Source organism: Melanerpes formicivorus, unplaced genomic scaffold, assembly GCF_026170545.1.
Source record: "Melanerpes formicivorus ecotype bairdi unplaced genomic scaffold, bMelFor1.0.p_v2 SCAF_52, whole genome shotgun sequence".
Taxonomy (NCBI): Eukaryota; Metazoa; Chordata; class Aves; order Piciformes; family Picidae; genus Melanerpes; species Melanerpes formicivorus.
The window spans coordinates 248,064-267,220 of NW_027142404.1; the positions used below are offsets into that span (position 1 = coordinate 248,064).

The window sequence follows — 19,157 nt, forward strand, 5'->3', positions numbered from 1 at the left end:
TGGGAGGCTGTGGAAGGACTCTGGGGGGGGAGGGTTACTGGGGGGGAGTGAGGGGCACTGGAGAACTATAAGGGTTAACTGGGAGGTACTGGGAAGGGCTCTACATGGCACTGGGAAGAACTCAGAGACTGTGGAAAGACTTTGGGGCGGTCTGGAGGGGCTCAGGGGGGCACTGGGGGTCATGGGGAGATACTCCCAGTGCTCCCCCAGTTCCTCCCAGGGACCCCTAGTGCTCCCAGTTGGGTTCCCACTGCTTCCACTTGTGTCCCAGGGCTCCAGCAATGCCTCCACCTGGCCCAGGTATGTCTCCCAGTGCCTCCTGGTCCCTACTGGTCTCCTCTACTGGGACAGGAGTAGAAGGGATTGGGAGGTACTGGGAGGGACAGGAATAAACAGGGAGGGACTGGGAGGGGACTGGGGAGGGAGTGGGACAGTGTCGGAGGGGACATGGAGGGACAGGGAGGGGACATAGTGGGAATGGACTGGGAGGGACTGGCAGGGACTGGGAGGGCACTTTCACAGCTGGCTCCCAGTTTTGTCCCAGTTGGGTTCCTGCTGCTTCCAGTTGTCTCCCAGGGCTCCAGGTCTGACTCCAGGTGCTGCAGGTATGGCTCCCAGACTCTCCCAGAAACTTCCAGCCCCTACCAGTCTCCTCCCAGACTGGGAAAGGTGTAGGAGAAAATGGGATGGACTGGGAGGCTGTAAAGGGCTGTGGCGAGGAGGGCGCGTGCGCGGGACCGGACCCGCTGCGGCGCAGGCGCCGTATCCATAGCGACCACCGGGACGCTGCCCCCCTGGCGCGAGCAGAGCCGGGCTAGGGCGCAGGCGCTGTGCCCACTGCAGCAGTGTCATTACACAGGCGGGGCGGGATTGAGCACTTCCCTGGGCGCGGGCAGCAGCTCGGCTCGGCCCTGCTCAGAATCTTTTCTATTTACATTACAAACCACAACGCGCACACCCCACTGTTTTGAATTTGCATGACACAGGCTCTGCTTATAGCTCAAGCCCCTCTGTGGCTTCTGTTTTTCAATTCTCTAAGCCTTTAAAAAGGGCAGACAGGGGTCGTTTCCAAAGCTTTCTTACGCACCATCACTCCAACCCCTGCCTCTCCAGCTGCAAACCAGAGGTTTGGCTCCGCCTCGCCTCACCCCAGTGCTTACAGTTTTGAAGATTTCGTGGTCCTCTCTGAGAGTTTTCAGCACTTTAGGGGGGTGCCCCCAGCCCTCGCTCACCTGCTCCTCTGCTGCAGCAGCCCCCTGCCCCACGTGGCAAAACCAGCCCACCCACAATCCCCCCACTCCCTTTGATTCACCCCCAAAAATGTCACAAAATAAAGCAAACTGCCCAGCCAGCACCTTGGTGAGGTCAGAACCGCCTTGGTACCCCCAGTCCCGTTCACATGTCCCCAGACCCCTTTTGTCACAATCTGAAGCCCTGGAGGTGCACCGAGCTTACCTTTAGGTGCAGGGGGAGTCGAAGCTGGGGCCTCCCAGGGCTGCAGGTACACTAAAACCCAGAGTGAGACCTCCCCAGCTCCTGCAAGACCCCAAAACCTGGAACCCCACAGAGATGCCTGACCCTAAACCCCACCACCTCCCCCCAGTCTCCATCAGGACCCTGCAGAGGCCCTCAGAACCATTCAGATACCCCCAAATTCCCTTTTCATACCCCCCAAGGCCCACTTTAGATAACAGCAGACCCCTGTAACAGACTCCCAACACAGCAGGTCTGGGGCAGGTCCTCCACCTCTGCCTGGGGAGCAGCTTTGCTGAGCTCCCTTCCAGGCTTTTTCCATTCCAAGAAAAAACAACACACCACAAGCACACACAAAGTTTTAATTGAGAGAGACACAGTTGATATTTCTATTTCCAGTTCAAACCCTCTGTGGCCTGCTCAGGCTGTGCTTTTCTATTCTGGAAGCATTTCAAGATAACAGAGATCCAGGGGGAGTCAGGTCAAAGCCTTGCTGCATACAAATCACTGTCCTGCAATCTCCTGCTAAACAGCACCGCTTTTCCTCTGCTGGAACACCTCACACTCACACTTTCCCAGGGCTTTCCCTCCCCTCCAAGAACGTTCTGGCATTTCAAACATTCAGGTCTGCAAGCAGCCTTTGTGGGAGACTGCCCCCACCCCTCCCTCACTGCTCCTCTGCTGCACCCTTACCACCCCCACGTGGCATCACAGAAGGAAAGACAGCTGAGCGGCTACGCTCCTCTTCTTTTTATCACCCCGAGCTGGGGACAGCCTTCTGGGTAAGGTTTCCACCTTCAGCAACTGGCTGAGCTTTGCTCTCATCCACTAAACCCTTCGGTGGTTTCAGCTTTCTGAGCCTGTGTTGGCACAAGTCCTCATCAGGGCACTGCAAACAGAGAGAGACAAACCTTTCTTCTGTCCAAGAGATCCAGGAAGAGGATGGCTGAGCAGACACTTCTAAAGAGAGTAACTCACCTAAATCTCACATTTGTCCCAAGTTTGCAACAAAAAAACACTCTGTGAACAACAGAGCGGTGCTCCCACGGTGGTCACCAGCTTGCAAGCTACAGCAGAAATAAAAACCTTTTTATTACAGAAGCACTGGCAAAATTTTACAGACAAATAAGTGCTGTGATTGAGCTAAACTGTTCCCTGAAGAATCCCCCCGGTGTTTAGGAGGGTTAAAAAGTGCAAAGAACGTCCACAACAGATGCTTAAGCCTAGAAACAAGCCAGGATGCCTGCAAGGGAAGGAGCAGTTGCTCCATGTGAAGACATGATGAGAAGCTTTGGAGAGTTTGATTTGAGTCTGCCCTCTCACCTGATTGCCTGGCACGTGGACTAACTGAAAACTGGTCCTTAGTGTCCCTGCTGAATACTGCTTCCATACCACTTAAAATTTCCTTCCAACTCATTAAAAGCACGGAGGCATCACATAAGAGCAACAGAACAAAAATTATTCTCTCCCAAAGAAGAGGATCACTGGGAACACAAATTCACCCTTACACCTGTGGCATGTTCACCCTGAGCACAGAAAAGCTGTCCAGAATCGAAGCAAAATGGACTTCAAACGGACACAGTAAGAGCTGCGTGGTACCTCAACCATTTTGCACTAGTGCAAGTGACAATCCACATGGAAGAAGGATGGGATTCTTGCACAACAGGACTGCAGCTCATTATGCCAGGAGACATAAACAGGCAAAAAATCACCTGAGGCAGGCCTTTGATACAGCTTGTGGCAGCTGAAGGCTAGTCTGAGTGTGCTTTCCACATGAAGAATATCTGAAGGAGCAGGACAAGAAGTGATGATACACAGCAGTGCTACGTTCTGTCTGCCTTGACAAAGATTGCCAAAAGGACAAAAGAAGGCCTCGGTAGTGCCAATTCCTCCCTGCCCGAGGGAAAGAGGGATGCCCCCAGCCGGCCCTCCTGGCTGCAGCACAACACCACCTCTTCAGGAGCCCAGGGACTGACCTCAACCCTCTAAGGGTTTGTTCCTGTTAGCTGCCAAAAGCAGCCTCCCCAGCCCTGCTTACAGGGACCTTGGGCTGCTGCTGGGGACAGAAGGGGACAGAACGGCACAGAAGGCTCCATAACTCGTCACACAGGCCCCGAGTGCGGGGCTGTTAATCTGACAGGGTGCCAAGGGAACAGGCTGCCATGAAGGCAGAGACCCAGGCCCTGAACTACAGGGGGGTCACCTTGCCGCAAGACGACTTAAGCGGCTTCGCTGCGTCCATCCAATCAAAGGAGGGGCAAGCCGAGCTCCCACCCCACTCGAGGCCTCCAAGGAGACTGCCGTGGAACCGCCCAGAGCCCCTCTTTCCCTCCTGGGAAGCCTAAGCTAAGCTACAGCCTTTTCTAAGGGACCTAAAGGACAAGCAGACTCAGGCACACAGAGGCAAGAGGGGCCACACACACAGCCCTTCCCAAGAGAGGGAGCAAGCTCTGGGCAGCCACTGGTGGGGCAGGCATCCTTAACCCCGAGCAGGAGAGCAGAGGGTCAGACCTGGCCCCCCCGGGGATGCATGCAGGTAGAGGGGCCTCAGGATGCCAATCGTTGTGACATGCCCCAAGTACAGGGCGTCACGCTGGCCAGGCCGCCAGCAGCCGAGAAACTGTTTAAAGGGCCCTCCCCTGCTTACAGGGGGGGCTGGGGTCCAGGCAGCTACACTTCCCCCCATACGGGCCGAGACGCCGGCTCGGACCCTCCTTACAGGGTTGCCAGTCTCCGTGCAGCCAAGGAGCTAGGTGGCAAAACGCCTACAAGAGCAAAAGCAAAGACCGAGCCCTGCTTACAGGGAGGTCGCCCAGCACAAAGCCAACCAGGGCACCCTAACGGTGCTGGCAAAGATCTTGTGTTACCACAGCCAAATTGAGAGGGAGGTCTCATTGCCCAGGGCGCCTTTCTCCTGTCCTGCTCTTCAGCCGGACGCCGCTCCTCTTGCCTCGCCGCCTCTTGCCTCCGCCGTATGTTGCCTCGCCGCCTCTTGCCTCCGCCGTATGTTGCCTCGCCGCCTCTTGCCTCCGCCGTATGTTGCCTCGCCGCTCCGCAGCGGGCCTCTTCTTCCTTCTGTGCCAGCCACTGCCAAGGAAGGAGGACAGAGTTAGGCCTCAGTAGTGCCAGTTGCTCCCCGCCCGAGGGAAAGAGGGAAGCCTCCAGCCCCGCAGGCAGCTCCCCATGGGCACCCCCCGGCCAGCTACCCGCCCGCAGACACCCCCAGCTCTGCAAAGTCTTCCCGCTTTCGCTCGACTCACCCAAGCGGCGCACGGCACACTTCCGGTCGGGACCGCAGACGGGCGCCGCAGCAGACGCCCTGGGCAATGGAGCTGGGCATGCAACGCAGCGGCCAGAGCGGCTGCACGACCCTGCTTACAGGGGGCTGGAGCCGCCGCTGGCATTTCAAAGCGCCCGGGATGCCAGGGCACTGACCGGGCCCTGACTTACAGGGCGGCCCTGGTCCCAAAAGGCCCACGGAGGCTCCTTCTCTCCGCTTCAGGGGCATCTTGACCCACACCCCGCTAGCCGGGGGGGGTGCCCCACACAGGCTGCCAGCTGAGCGCAAAGGCACTCGGACCCCGACCCCTCTTACGGGCGGGTCGAAACCCAGGGAGCTGAGAGCTTGGCCTGGCCCCGCAGCTACAGGAAGACAGCAGCCAGGCAGTGGGGCATCACGGCCAAAGGCCGGGGGGCTGTGGCCCCAGCCCCGAAGACGGGGTGGGGCGGGGGGGAACAACACGCTAAGATAAGCCCCACACACTCCCTGGCCCCATGCCTCTGAAAGGCCGGGACCAGATCTACCCGCCCTGATTACAGGGGGGGTCCCTCCTTGAACCTCCCGCCGGACACCGGCAACACACTTCCCTGCCTACAGGGCGGTCGCTCTCGGCCCGGCACTCCCAAAAAGCCCCACGGAGAGCCACGGGCTCTGGCCTGCGCCCACTTACGGGCCGGCCCTCCTGGCTGCAGCACAACACCACCTCTTCAGGAGCCCAGGGACTGACCTCAACCCTCTAAGGGTTTGTTCCTGTTAGCTGCCAAAAGCAGCCTCCCCAGCCCTGCTTACAGGGACCTTGGGCTGCTGCTGGGGACAGAAGGGGACAGAACGGCACAGAAGGCTCCATAACTCGTCACACAGGCCCCGAGTGCGGGGCTGTTAAGCTGACAGGGTGCCAAGGGAACAGGCTGCCATGAAGGCAGAGACCCAGGCCCTGAACTACAGGGGGGTCACCTTGCCGCAAGACGACTTAAGCGGCTTCGCTGTGTCCATCCAATCAAAGGAGGGGCAAGCCGAGCTCCCACCCCACTCGAGGCCTCCAAGGAGACTGCCGTGGAACCGCCCAGAGCCCCTCTTTCCCTCCTGGGAAGCCTAAGCTAAGCTACAGCCTTTTCTAAGGGACCTAAAGGACAAGCAGACTCAGGCACAGAGAGGCAAGAGGGGCCACGCACACAGCCCTTCCCAAGAGAGGGAGCAAGCTCTGGGCAGCCACTGGTGGGGCAGGCATCCTTAACCCCGAGCAGGAGAGCAGAGGGTCAGACCTGGCCCCCCCGGGGATGCATGCAGGTAGAGGGGCCTCAGGATGCCAATCGTTGTGACATGCCCCAAGTACAGGGCGTCACGCTGGCCAGGCCGCCAGCAGCCGAGAAACTGTTTAAAGGGCCCTCCCCTGCTTACAGGGGGGGCTGGGGTCCAGGCAGCTACACTTCCCCCCATACGGGCCGAGACGCCGGCTCGGACCCTCCTTACAGGGTTGCCAGTCTCCGTGCAGCCAAGGAGCTAGGTGGCAAAACGCCTACAAGAGCAAAAGCAAAGACCGAGCCCTGCTTACAGGGAGGTCGCCCAGCACAAAGCCAACCAGGGCACCCTAACGGTGCTGGCAAAGATCTTGTGTTACCACAGCCAAATTGAGAGGGAGGTCTCATTGCCCAGGGCGCCTTTCTCCTGTCCTGCTCTTCAGCCGGACGCCGCTCCTCTTGCCTCGCCGCCTCTTGCCTCCGCCGTATGTTGCCTCGCCGCCTCTTGCCTCCGCCGTATGTTGCCTCCGCCGTATGTTGCCTCGCCGCTCCGCAGCGGGCCTCTTCTTCCTTCTGTGCCAGCCACTGCCAAGGAAGGAGGACAGAGTTAGGCCTCAGTAGTGCCAGTTGCTCCCCGCCCGAGGGAAAGAGGGAAGCCTCCAGCCCCGCAGGCAGCTCCCCATGGGCACCCCCCGGCCAGCTACCCGCCCGCAGACACCCCCAGCTCTGCAAAGTCTTCCCGCTTTCGCTCGACTCACCCAAGCGGCGCACGGCACACTTCCGGTCGGGACCGCAGACGGGCGCCGCAGCAGACGCCCTGGGCAATGGAGCTGGGCATGCAACGCAGCGGCCAGAGCGGCTGCACGACCCTGCTTACAGGGGGCTGGAGCCGCCGCTGGCATTTCAAAGCGCCCGGGATGCCAGGGCACTGACCGGGCCCTGACTTACAGGGCGGCCCTGGTCCCAAAAGGCCCACGGAGGCTCCTTCTCTCCGCTTCAGGGGCATCTTGACCCACACCCCGCTAGCCGGGGGGGGTGCCCCACACAGGCTGCCAGCTGAGCGCAAAGGCACTCGGACCCCGACCCCTCTTACGGGCGGGTCGAAACCCAGGGAGCTGAGAGCTTGGCCTGGCCCCGCAGCTACAGGAAGACAGCAGCCAGGCAGTGGGGCATCACGGCCAAAGGCCGGGGGGCTGTGGCCCCAGCCCCGAAGACGGGGTGGGGCGGGGGGGAACAACACGCTAAGATAAGCCCCACACACTCCCTGGCCCCATGCCTCTGAAAGGCCGGGACCAGATCTACCCGCCCTGATTACAGGGGGGGTCCCTCCTTGAACCTCCCGCCGGACACCGGCAACACACTTCCCTGCCTACAGGGCGGTCGCTCTCGGCCCGGCACTCCCAAAAAGCCCCACGGAGAGCCACGGGCTCTGGCCTGCGCCCACTTACGGGCCGGCCCTCCTGGCTGCAGCACAACACCACCTCTTCAGGAGCCCAGGGACTGACCTCAACCCTCTAAGGGTTTGTTCCTGTTAGCTGCCAAAAGCAGCCTCCCCAGCCCTGCTTACAGGGACCTTGGGCTGCTGCTGGGGACAGAAGGGGACAGAACGGCACAGAAGGCTCCATAACTCGTCACACAGGCCCCGAGTGCGGGGCTGTTAAGCTGACAGGGTGCCAAGGGAACAGGCTGCCATGAAGGCAGAGACCCAGGCCCTGAACTACAGGGGGGTCACCTTGCCGCAAGACGACTTAAGCGGCTTCGCTGTGTCCATCCAATCAAAGGAGGGGCAAGCCGAGCTCCCACCCCACTCGAGGCCTCCAAGGAGACTGCCGTGGAACCGCCCAGAGCCCCTCTTTCCCTCCTGGGAAGCCTAAGCTAAGCTACAGCCTTTTCTAAGGGACCTAAAGGACAAGCAGACTCAGGCACAGAGAGGCAAGAGGGGCCACGCACACAGCCCTTCCCAAGAGAGGGAGCAAGCTCTGGGCAGCCACTGGTGGGGCAGGCATCCTTAACCCCGAGCAGGAGAGCAGAGGGTCAGACCTGGCCCCCCCGGGGATGCATGCAGGTAGAGGGGCCTCAGGATGCCAATCGTTGTGACATGCCCCAAGTACAGGGCATCACGCTGGCCAGGCCGCCAGCAGCCGAGAAACTGTTTAAAGGGCCCTCCCCTGCTTACAGGGGGGGCTGGGGTCCAGGCAGCTACACTTCCCCCCATACGGGCCGAGACGCCGGCTCGGACCCTCCTTACAGGGTTGCCAGTCTCCGTGCAGCCAAGGAGCTAGGTGGCAAAACGCCTACAAGAGCAAAAGCAAAGACCGAGCCCTGCTTACAGGGAGGTCGCCCAGCACAAAGCCAACCAGGGCACCCTAACGGTGCTGGCAAAGATCTTGTGTTACCACAGCCAAATTGAGAGGGAGGTCTCATTGCCCAGGGCGCCTTTCTCCTGTCCTGCTCTTCAGCCGGACGCCGCTCCTCTTGCCTCGCCGCCTCTTGCCTCCGCCGTATGTTGCCTCGCCGCTCCGCAGCGGGCCTCTTCTTCCTTCTGTGCCAGCCACTGCCAAGGAAGGAGGACAGAGTTAGGCCTCAGTAGTGCCAGTTGCTCCCCGCCCGAGGGAAAGAGGGAAGCCTCCAGCCCCGCAGGCAGCTCCCCATGGGCACCCCCCGGCCAGCTACCCGCCCGCAGACACCCCCAGCTCTGCAAAGTCTTCCCGCTTTCGCTCGACTCACCCAAGCGGCGCACGGCACACTTCCGGTCGGGACCGCAGACGGGCGCCGCAGCAGACGCCCTGGGCAATGGAGCTGGGCATGCAACGCAGCGGCCAGAGCGGCTGCACGACCCTGCTTACAGGGGGCTGGAGCCGCCGCTGGCATTTCAAAGCGCCCGGGATGCCAGGGCACTGACCGGGCCCTGACTTACAGGGCGGCCCTGGTCCCAAAAGGCCCACGGAGGCTCCTTCTCTCCGCTTCAGGGGCATCTTGACCCACACCCCGCTAGCCGGGGGGGGTGCCCCACACAGGCTGCCAGCTGAGCGCAAAGGCACTCGGACCCCGACCCCTCTTACGGGCGGGTCGAAACCCAGGGAGCTGAGAGCTTGGCCTGGCCCCGCAGCTACAGGAAGACAGCAGCCAGGCAGTGGGGCATCACGGCCAAAGGCCGGGGGGCTGTGGCCCCAGCCCCGAAGACGGGGTGGGGCGGGGGGGAACAACACGCTAAGATAAGCCCCACACACTCCCTGGCCCCATGCCTCTGAAAGGCCGGGACCAGATCTACCCGCCCTGATTACAGGGGGGGTCCCTCCTTGAACCTCCCGCCGGACACCGGCAACACACTTCCCTGCCTACAGGGCGGTCGCTCTCGGCCCGGCACTCCCAAAAAGCCCCACGGAGAGCCACGGGCTCTGGCCTGCGCCCACTTACGGGCCGGCCCTCCTGGCTGCAGCACAACACCACCTCTTCAGGAGCCCAGGGACTGACCTCAACCCTCTAAGGGTTTGTTCCTGTTAGCTGCCAAAAGCAGCCTCCCCAGCCCTGCTTACAGGGACCTTGGGCTGCTGCTGGGGACAGAAGGGGACAGAACGGCACAGAAGGCTCCATAACTCGTCACACAGGCCCCGAGTGCGGGGCTGTTAAGGCGTCAGGGTGCCAAGGGAACAGGCTGCCATGAAGGGAGAGACCCAGGCCCTGAACTACAGGGGGGTCACCTTGCCGCAAGACGACTTAAGCGGCTTCGCTGCGTCCATCCAATCAAAGGAGGGGCAAGCCGAGCTCCCACCCCACTCGAGGCCTCCAAGGAGACTGCCGTGGAACCGCCCAGAGCCCCTCTTTCCCTCCTGGGAAGCCTAAGCTAAGCTACAGCCTTTTCTAAGGGACCTAAAGGACAAGCAGACTCAGGCACACAGAGGCAAGAGGGGCCACACACACAGCCCTTCCCAAGAGAGGGAGCAAGCTCTGGGCAGCCACTGGTGGGGCAGGCATCCTTAACCCCGAGCAGGAGAGCAGAGGGTCAGACCTGGCCCCCCCGGGGATGCATGCAGGTAGAGGGGCCTCAGGATGCCAATCGTTGTGACATGCCCCAAGTACAGGGCGTCACGCTGGCCAGGCCGCCAGCAGCCGAGAAACTGTTTAAAGGGCCCTCCCCTGCTTACAGGGGGGGCTGGGGTCCAGGCAGCTACACTTCCCCCCATACGGGCCGAGACGCCGGCTCGGACCCTCCTTACAGGGTTGCCAGTCTCCGTGCAGCCAAGGAGCTAGGTGGCAAAACGCCTACAACAGCAAAAGCAAAGACCGAGCCCTGCTTACAGGGAGGTCGCCCAGCACAAAGCCAACCAGGGCACCCTAACGGTGCTGGCAAAGATCTTGTGTTACCACAGCCAAATTGAGAGGGAGGTCTCATTGCCCAGGGCGCCTTGCCCATGTCCAGCTGTTCAGCCCGGTGCTCCTCCTCTTCTCAGCTCCTCTTGCCGCCCCGCACCTTGCCTTGCCGCTCCATAGTGGGGCTCTGTGCCAGCTGCCTCTGAGGAAGGAGGACAGAGTTAGGCCTCAGCAGTGCCAATTCCTCCCCGCCCAAGGGGAAAAGGTATCACTGCTCCTCAATCGCTACAGGCTTTTTCTGTTCAAAATGTCCTTTCTCTCCTTGCATTATCTTAGCTTCTATTTTCAACATTTTCATTCTCTGCCCTACAGATTTCCTTCTCAATTCCAGGCATAATTTCCCTTCCTCCCGTCCAAAATGGCCTCTGTTTCCCTCCCAAACATCCCCTTTCCTCCTTCCACCTTTCCTCAGCTCTTCCCTCCCATGCCTTTCCTCCCCCTCACTCTCCCTCCTAAATAAGCTGTGATTTTCCCTCTCAAATCCTCGTTTTTGTCTCCCATAGGTTAACTTTCCTGTTCATTTCTGTGTCTTGTCTCACAGATATTTGCCTTAAGTCTTCCCTCCAAGCTGCTTCCTGTGTCCCCTCTTCTTTGCTCAGGTTTTCTCAGGACAATTTTCACCTTCTCCCTGTGGGTTGCCTCAGGTTCCCTCCATGCCCGCTCTGCCCCCAGCACATTGCCTCAGCTTTTCCCTCCGAAAGCTTTGGCTTTTATCCTGTATAAACTGCCTCCATGTTTTCCCTCCAGGATGTCACCTCTGCTCTTGCTTACCTCAGGGCTTTCTCTGTTTGCATTTTCTGCCCCACAGATCCTCTCAGTCTCTGTGCCCAAACGTCACTTCTCTGTCCCCGAGTCTGCTCCCTGCAGAGCTTCGTTCTGCCTGAAGGAGCAAACAGCAGAGGCACACTCAGGAGGTGCTGAGCTACAGAGGGAAGTGCCTCAGGTTTTAACGAAACAGAAATTGTCCCCGAGCTGATTCCCCTGCCCCCGGCCGGTCTCACCCTGCGCCCTCACGAACCTGCCCAAGCCCCTGCGCTGCCTGCCCTGCCCTCCGGCATCCGCAGCTCTGCCCCAGGAGCGGATCCTCCCAGACCCCAACCCCAGCGCAGCTGCGGGCTGCGGCCCGGCCCGGCCCTGCCCCGGGCCGCGCCGGCCGCTTCCCGTTCCCGCCCCGGCAGCCCCTGAGGCGCGCGGCGCGCGCCGGCCCCTCTGGCGGGAAGGGCGCACAGGTGAGGCCGGGACCCTCCGGGCGCTCACAGTCCCCACAGCCAGGCGCCTCCCCTTGCCTCAGGCGGCGGCCGCGCGGGAACAGCGCGCGCTGGTGCCTGTGGCGCGGGCAGGGCGGGAAAGCCGCCGCGCGGGAACCCTCAGGGCGCTCACAGCCCCCAACACCCCACAGCCCCCCCCCCGCCGCGGCGCCTTCTGTGGCGCTCACAGACACAGCCCCCCCCAGCCCGGCCACCCTTAATGTCCTTTTATTAAAACCAATACAAACACGTGTATGTTCCGGGCTGGAGATGACAGCACCTCAGACACTGCCTACACAAACTCCTCCCTTCAGCTGCTGCAGCTCTGCCCCAGCCCAGCCCCGTTCCCTCTCACGCACCTCAGCGCTGCCTTCAGCGCTCCGCCACCCCCCGCGCTGCCCCAGCGCTGCCCCTGCGCTTCGGGAGCCGTCCTCGCACCCAGCCCGTCTACCGGCGCCTCGGCTCAGCCTTCCCCGCAGAGCCGGAACTCCCCCAGCCGCTGGAATGCCCTCCGGGCCGCCCTGGCAGCCCCCCCTCGTGTTCATTGCACTGAGGACATCTGCACCGACGGGCGGTTGAAGCTGCACGGCGAGCGCCTCAGGCTCTAAGCTCCCGCAGGTCTCCCCGGGCCAGCCCTCCCTGTCCCCGCTCGCACCTGGGCTCCTGTCCCTCGCGGATCCGCCAAAGCCCCCCTGAGGCGCCTGCCAGGTCTCCATCCGCCGGAGCGCTGCCACAGCTGCCCTCTGAGCGCAACTCCCAAGTCCAGCGGCGCCTCTGGCCGGGGCCGGTCCCGCCCGGGCCGGGCGCCTCTGGCCGCTCGAATTCTCGCGCTGAAGCCCTGGGAGGAGCCCAGGCCCCGCCCCCGGCCCCGCCCCGCGCCTCAGGGCGCTCAGTCTCCTCCGCCGGCGCTGGCGCGCCCCCCAGAGAGCCTTCGGGCACCCCTGCTGCTCCCTCTATGAACTGTATCTCCATCTGTAGTGTTCTGAGCGGCCCAGGAGAGACCTCACAGTTACAGAAGGGAATTTAAAACGTCCCTCTCGGCCGCCCCAGGCCCCCCCTGCTCGAGCCCCCCCCGCTCCCTCTCCCGCACCTGCCCGGGCCCTGCCTCAGGGCGCTCCGCGGTGCTTGCCAGAGCTCAGCGCCGGAGCTCTGCCCCAGCGCCGCCTCCGCACTCCGCGGCCGCAGGCTGGGGTTGAGCTCTGGCGGCAGAGCCGAGCGCCTCTGCCCCTTGCAGGTCTCGCACCGAGCCCGGGCCGGAGGGGCAGCGGCCGGCGCCGAGCGCTGCGGTGCGGCAGAGCGCTGGGGCGGGGAGCCCCGGGGCGCACAGACCCCGGCCCCGGCCCCGCCGCGGTGCTCACAGCGGCCCCGGCTCCGAGCCGCCCCCCCAGCGCTCTTCCCCGTCCCTCAGAGCTCTCGCAGCCGCTCGGCACACCGCAGGGCCGCCCCTGCCTCCCCCGCCCGGCTGTGCCCCCGGCCCCCTGCCGCGCCTGGGGCTGTCCTGCCTTGGAGCTGTCCTGTCCCAGCAGCACCCTGGCCCCCTGCGGCCAAAGGAGGAGGCGGGGAGGCAATAACAATATTAATGATGTATTGATCCAAACGCCGCCGCGCAGGAGACACAGAGCTCCGCATCGCCGAGCAGGGCTCCCAGGGCTGACAGCCCCGAGACCACTTTGCAGTCAGCGCATTTAGCACTGGCAATCACCCATCTCTTCTGTCTGTTGCTCTCCTCACTTAAACCCTTTGATGGTCCCCCCTTCATCTGGTGTCTTCAGTGGAATTGCAGGATCTTAGATTTTGGGGTCTCCCAGCATCGGGGGGGCTCACTCTGGTGTTCATTGTCCCCCCCCCCCCATGTGAGGAAATGGCCTCAAGTTGTATCAGAGGATGTTTAGGTTGCCTGTTAAAGAAGCTTCTTCACTGAAAGCTTCTCAAAAGACTGGAATAGTTTCCCCAGGGAAGTGGTTGAATCCCCATCCCTGCAGATGCTTAAGAGACAAAGAGATTGGGATGAGACTTGGCAGTTTGTGAGCTGTTGGGACTGCGGAATCTGAAAGGCCTTTTCCAACCCAAACGATTCTATTATTCTATAAAACACTCACCTGCAGACAAGCTGATGAGCAACTTCCCTCTGATGAAAAGCTTCTGGAGACCGTGAGAAACGAACTCACTGCTGAAAACTTATAACCAGTTTATTATAAAATAAAGGCAACACAGCACTGGGCGCAGAGCGAGCTTGCTAGAGCCGCACCCCCACAACACGAGGTGAGCTGATAGAGACGGCAAACAGACATATTCATATATTAAAGCGTACATATTCATATATTCCCCAGCACGCTCCCACCCCTCTCCATCAGGACAGACCAAACCTGCACTTTTGACCTGGCCAGTCTTTAGACCTGTTGGCACCTCCCCTTTCTCTCCCAATACCCCACACAATACAGACCATCAGCCCAACGATCCAGCCCCACGCTCCCCAGTAATCCCCCTTGCGAAAGCCAAATATTATAACCAGTTTCTCACAATCCCTCCCCTTCTTTCTACTACATTTGGCTTGAGCCATAATAACCTAACTTGGCAACAATTCTACAACAAGCAAAAGGATTCCCAATTTCAACTTCCTGGTAAAGGGAATGGGATAACAACTGATGTTCCTTGCCTGAAAGTATTTCCTCTTTTACTTTAATAGGTGCCATACACAGTGAGTGGCTATGCTATATATACCAATACCTGGGTGACACCTTTCTCCCTCTGAGTGGTTAATCCTGGGAATTAGGAGTCCGGTTTGACTTGCAAGTCCACTCACGTGGCCTATGGGGTTGCTGCCCACAGCCATGGTTCTAGATCTTCTTTGTGGCAATTACAGAGGTCTACCCGGCCTTGCCTCCTTCAATCCCACCAATGCTCTGCTCGGACCGCGTCTCCTTCCCTTGTCCAGGGAGGTTGTACCAATTTCGAACCCCGACCTGTTTCTAGTTTGTGATATTTTCAGGCAAGGACCATTACCGCTCCTATTCTGATACTGGAACTCATCTTTATGTCCTCCATTTGGGGTACCTCAGTCCATTCAGTGGATGGATCCAGCAGTCCTTTCTGTATTGCAGTCTCTGTGGTCCCACTAGCCGAACACAGTTTTTGGTACTTTAACACAAAGAAGACAGATGAATCCTCTGTCCTAATCACTTCAAATTATAACTACAACAGCATACATTTATAACCACACACACTCTCAGCACATCATTGTAGTGCAGCAGAAAAATTTACCATCACTTTTCTAAATAGCCAGTTTACCATTACACTTTACCCATCCCCAATGACATCAAGTCCCAGGATCTTTTATACACCGAATGAAATCCTTGGTATTTTCTTGCAATGCAGATTCGATGTCACACAATGTCAGATGTTTCAAAAGGTGGGTTTGTCTCGCTAGTTCCAGAGCCTTCAGACCAGAGGTGTTACAGGTGCAAGTCAGCCAGGTTCAGAGGCACATTCCTGAAGTGCTCCTTTTACTCAGGAAGCACGTGTCCACCCTTGTTCTGCAGTACGGACAGCTGGATCTGTTGTTAACAAAACCAAGAAAAGATCCTTCCCAGGGGGAAATTAGTGACTCTCCTTTCCAAGTTGTTATTAACACTTTACCCCCAGCTTCAGTCCCATATACATCAGGAATCCCAAAGGTGGGATCTGAGACCAGAACAAAACAAAAAGCCGCTTTCTGGGCCTCCTCTACTAGTAAAGGTCACTGATAAGCAAATTGGCCCTCACCTACTTACAGAATCTAATAACTTGGAACAATGCCCTACAGGATTTTTAATTCCAGTCCAGTCCTGGGTCAACACCCCATATAGATGTACAAAAAGATCAAATTATTTGTCCATGTCAGGCAAATTTAAAACAGAGCATCAATCAACATTCTTTTATTTATCCAATCACTCATCGTCTTCTGGACTCCATTAATATTACTATTGAGGGCTAATTTATCATATAAGACTTCTACCTTTTTTTCCCTCTCTATCCATAATCCCTTACAGTAGTTACCAACATTCTAGCTTTTGCCTTCTGTTTCTCTACATCCCTCCTTACAAACACCTTCCGAGCTTCACGTAGTAATTCCTCTAAACCTCTGTCGTGCCAATCCTCAATCTTTTCCAATTTCTAATATCTGCCCATGGTTTTGCCACAAACTGCATCCTGAGAAGTATCACCCCAGCTGCAGAGCCGGGATCTATTCCAGAATAGAGCTGCAAACTTCTCTTTAATCCTAGCATCCACCCCATAGGAGGCTTCCTCTGATGCTCACTATAGGCTTTATCAAAATTTCTGGGCACAGCTTCAATTCCTTGTCCCATGTTCTGTCTCCCCTGAAGCTGTTGATGGTCCCACTGAGGATCTTGATTAGGCCACTTCTGATTTCTTGGTGGCCCCCCCACTCTGATTTTACCTCTCCCATATTCTCACACCAGCCTGTCTGCCTTTTCCTTGTCTTTGTCCTTAAATATGGGACCAGGGGTAGGGCGTGAAGCCCTGATCCAAACAGCAGCATATGCAGCTTAAACCATTTTTTTCTTTGATTTTCCTTCTCTCAACTCATCATCCCAATACTATAATATGATCCCCAAGGCGCTCTCTGAGATGGGGATGGGAGGCAGTTCTGATGACTTGCTTTTGTCCCGTTCTCCCGATCACTAATCACTGCCCGGGGGTCAAAACCGAGCGGCGGCAGTTGAAGCGCCGGCTCCGAGCCGCTAGCCGGCTCCCTGCGAACGACCGACCCCCCTCGCTGTGCCGATCCCCTGCAAAGTCCAACCGCAAAGAAACCTCACCCGCCGCAGCCCAGGTCCCTGCCCTCCCTCCTGCGGAGGCCTGAAACCACGGAAAAAAACCTTCCCGAAGCAGGGCCCTCAAACCGAGGTCCCCCCCTAGAAACCGGGACGTCAGACCCGCGAGCGTGACCGCGCCACGGGCCCCCACGGCCCCGGCCCCTCCAGAAACCGGACCGCAGGATACCAGAACCCTGAGACCGGGCTCCTCACCGCCGGGACACCGGGACGCAGCGCCGGTCGCCCAATCCCTGCCCCACGTGGCAGATCCAGCCCACCCACAATCCCCCCACTCCCTTTGAGTCACCCCCAAAAAGGCACAAAATAAAGCAAACTGCCCAGCCAGCACCTCCTGCCTTTCACAGCAAGGACTGAACATTGCAGCTTTGGCCAAGACTATCAGCCCAAAGGAAGGTCTGGCCCCTGAGGAGCTAAATGCAAGTGAACCGTCTGACACCACCACAGTCCTGTGAATGTTGCAAAGCAGTAGTGCATGCAGTATAATAATTCGAAAGTTAAGGGCTGCTCAAGCTTTACACAAAAGTATAAAAGTTCAGAGGGAAAGCCAACTCTTGCATGAGAATAAAAGTAAAAAAAAGAATAGGTTGGAAAAGACCTTTGAGATCAGCAAGTCCAATCTATCACCCAACACCATCTAATCAACTAAACCTGCTGCTGCATATTTTAACAGCAATGAAATTCAGTTACTTGTCATTTAAGAGCCTTTACCTTTTTTGCTACCCACTTAATGACAACTGCTACCCACAATATTTTCCCTGCAGTAAAAAATTCCACCATGGAGATCTTAGCTGAAGCAACACTGCTGATTAGTCTCACTAGGCCAGAGGCTACTCCCCATCTCTGCAAACTTCGTGTAAGAGACTGGTTGCTTGTTTTGGTTCAGTGTTGCTAGAACACAAAGCCAACAACTGACATCACTGCCACAGCCATGCAGCATCAATTGGACCGCAAGACTAGACAGAGGTTTCCTGCTTTCTTCCACACCTGAGTGTGGAGCTGATTCCAATAAATTTGGCCTAACCTCTGCACGTGTGCTCAAACCCATGGCCTGGGAGACAGAACAGTTCAGACAGCCCGAAGACCACCAGAACCCTTCCAGTGACAGTACTGGGCATGCACACCACTGCTGGGTGGAAGCTGTGGGTAAGCAAAACTAATCACAGAACATGCTAAGTGATTCTCAGAAGAGAAATGAATATATAATGTGACCAAATGCAAGAGGAAAGACTGCCAACGTTGGACCCACTGAGGTGGAAGATGAGTTGGCCTTCAGGACGCTGCAGGTCTGTGGTGGTGGCAGCTATCTCAACTGACCCTTTCTTCTTTCTTTCCTTTCTTTTTCTCTCTCCCCCCTTTGCATTTGCAAATTTGCTGTCAGGCAAATAAAAGTTACTTGGTGCTTGACTCCATCTTGAGTCTTAATTCTGTTCTCTGGTCTCTGACTGTGCAGAGAGAGACAGTGTGACATGAAAAGCAGGGGGAGAGGGACTGGAAAAGGAGGGATGCAGGGTGGTGAGAAAGACTCAGCACAGGGGGATGGGGAAAGGAGGAACAGAAGGGGACCTAAAAAGGAGGGGGGAAAAGGGGGCTACAAAAGGTGTGACACAAGGGGAGAGTGGGACAGGAAAAGGTAGGACACAGGAGCAAACCATGCAGTTTTGAACCAGAGCACTTACTCATCTGAATAGCACACAAAGCAAAACACTCCAGGTTATAAGATGAAGAGCCTAGCCCAAATTTCCTTTGTTTTGTGAGGGACTTGCAGAGAGTCGTTGAGGGGGCAGTAGGTATCCCCCTACACCCTGGAGGGTGCCTGCTACAAGAATTTTGGGGTGCCATGTAAGTGTAAAGCACCATGCTTACCTCATACCTGCAGAAGCTTCTGCTGTTTTTTGCAGCCTTGTTTGAAGTCCAGCTCCACCTCCAAGGTGCTGCCCACCAATGGGCAGGCCACCAGGCAGCAGGCCAGAGGACAACATGGGGGTGTGCAGCAGGGATGGCCACTGGAGCAGCCAAGAAGCTGCTACTCTTATAGACCCCAAGGAGTGATCTTGACGCTATGAGGGGGCTCCAAGACCTCCAAAAACACGTACCTGCAGCAGGCTGAGGTGAATCAATCACCCCAGTTCAGGAGCACGGTGGGGTGCAGCTCCCACCATGAAGCCCAGTGTCACCTGACCACCTCCAGCAACTTCTGTGGTATCTTAATTCACAGCAGAGCTGGGCTGGGCATGTAAAAGGAAAACAGCCCACAAATGGAACCTGCAAAATTTTCCACAGGGTCACATTGTCCTGTTTAATGCTACTGATCTCCTGCTGAAGGCAAAGGGATTCATTCCAGGCTTCCAAAGATTCAAATCCACCACAGATCAGAATGAATCAAAGCACCACCAATCAATCACCCTTCCCATTTATTTCTTCTTGTAGTTTTCTATCGTTTGACAGAGGAGAAGGAGCGGATGCAGCTCTGAGGGTGACTTGGATGGGTGTCTCTCTCTGACTCTGCCCCACATGAACGGTGTTCCCCATCTTTTCATCCTTTGACAGACCACCACTGTGACTGGATCTGGCAGTGATGTTTGCAAGGATGTCACTAACCCAAAGCTGTGTCACAGAGCCAAGAGAAGTCAGCAAGTGGCTCCAGGTGACTTCAGTCTGCGGCAATGATGCTGGCCAAACCTCCCCCACCAGCAAGAGGCAGAAACGGAGA

General features: G+C 57.9%; 2 long non-coding RNA genes across 3 annotated transcripts; both read right to left on the minus strand.

Annotated features, from left to right (window-relative positions):
* Window positions 1-1,821: 1,821 nt before the first annotated feature.
* LOC137452380 (uncharacterized) lies at window positions 1,822-3,516 on the minus strand. 2 transcript variants are annotated; one of them, XR_010990063.1, is made up of 3 exons: window positions 3,186-3,454; window positions 2,452-2,540; window positions 1,822-2,362 (listed from the first exon to the last, which is right to left on the minus strand). It is a non-coding gene; the product is annotated as an uncharacterized lncRNA (long non-coding RNA). The 2 variants fall into 2 exon arrangements; XR_010990062.1 differs by having other exon boundaries at window positions 2,452-3,516.
* Window positions 3,517-10,408: 6,892 nt separating this feature from the next.
* Window positions 10,409-12,660, minus strand: LOC137452381 (uncharacterized). Its single transcript, XR_010990064.1, has 3 exons — window positions 12,265-12,660; window positions 11,134-11,242; window positions 10,409-10,504 (listed from the first exon to the last, which is right to left on the minus strand). It is a non-coding gene; the product is annotated as an uncharacterized lncRNA (long non-coding RNA).
* Between the last annotated feature and the right edge of the window lie 6,497 nt (window positions 12,661-19,157).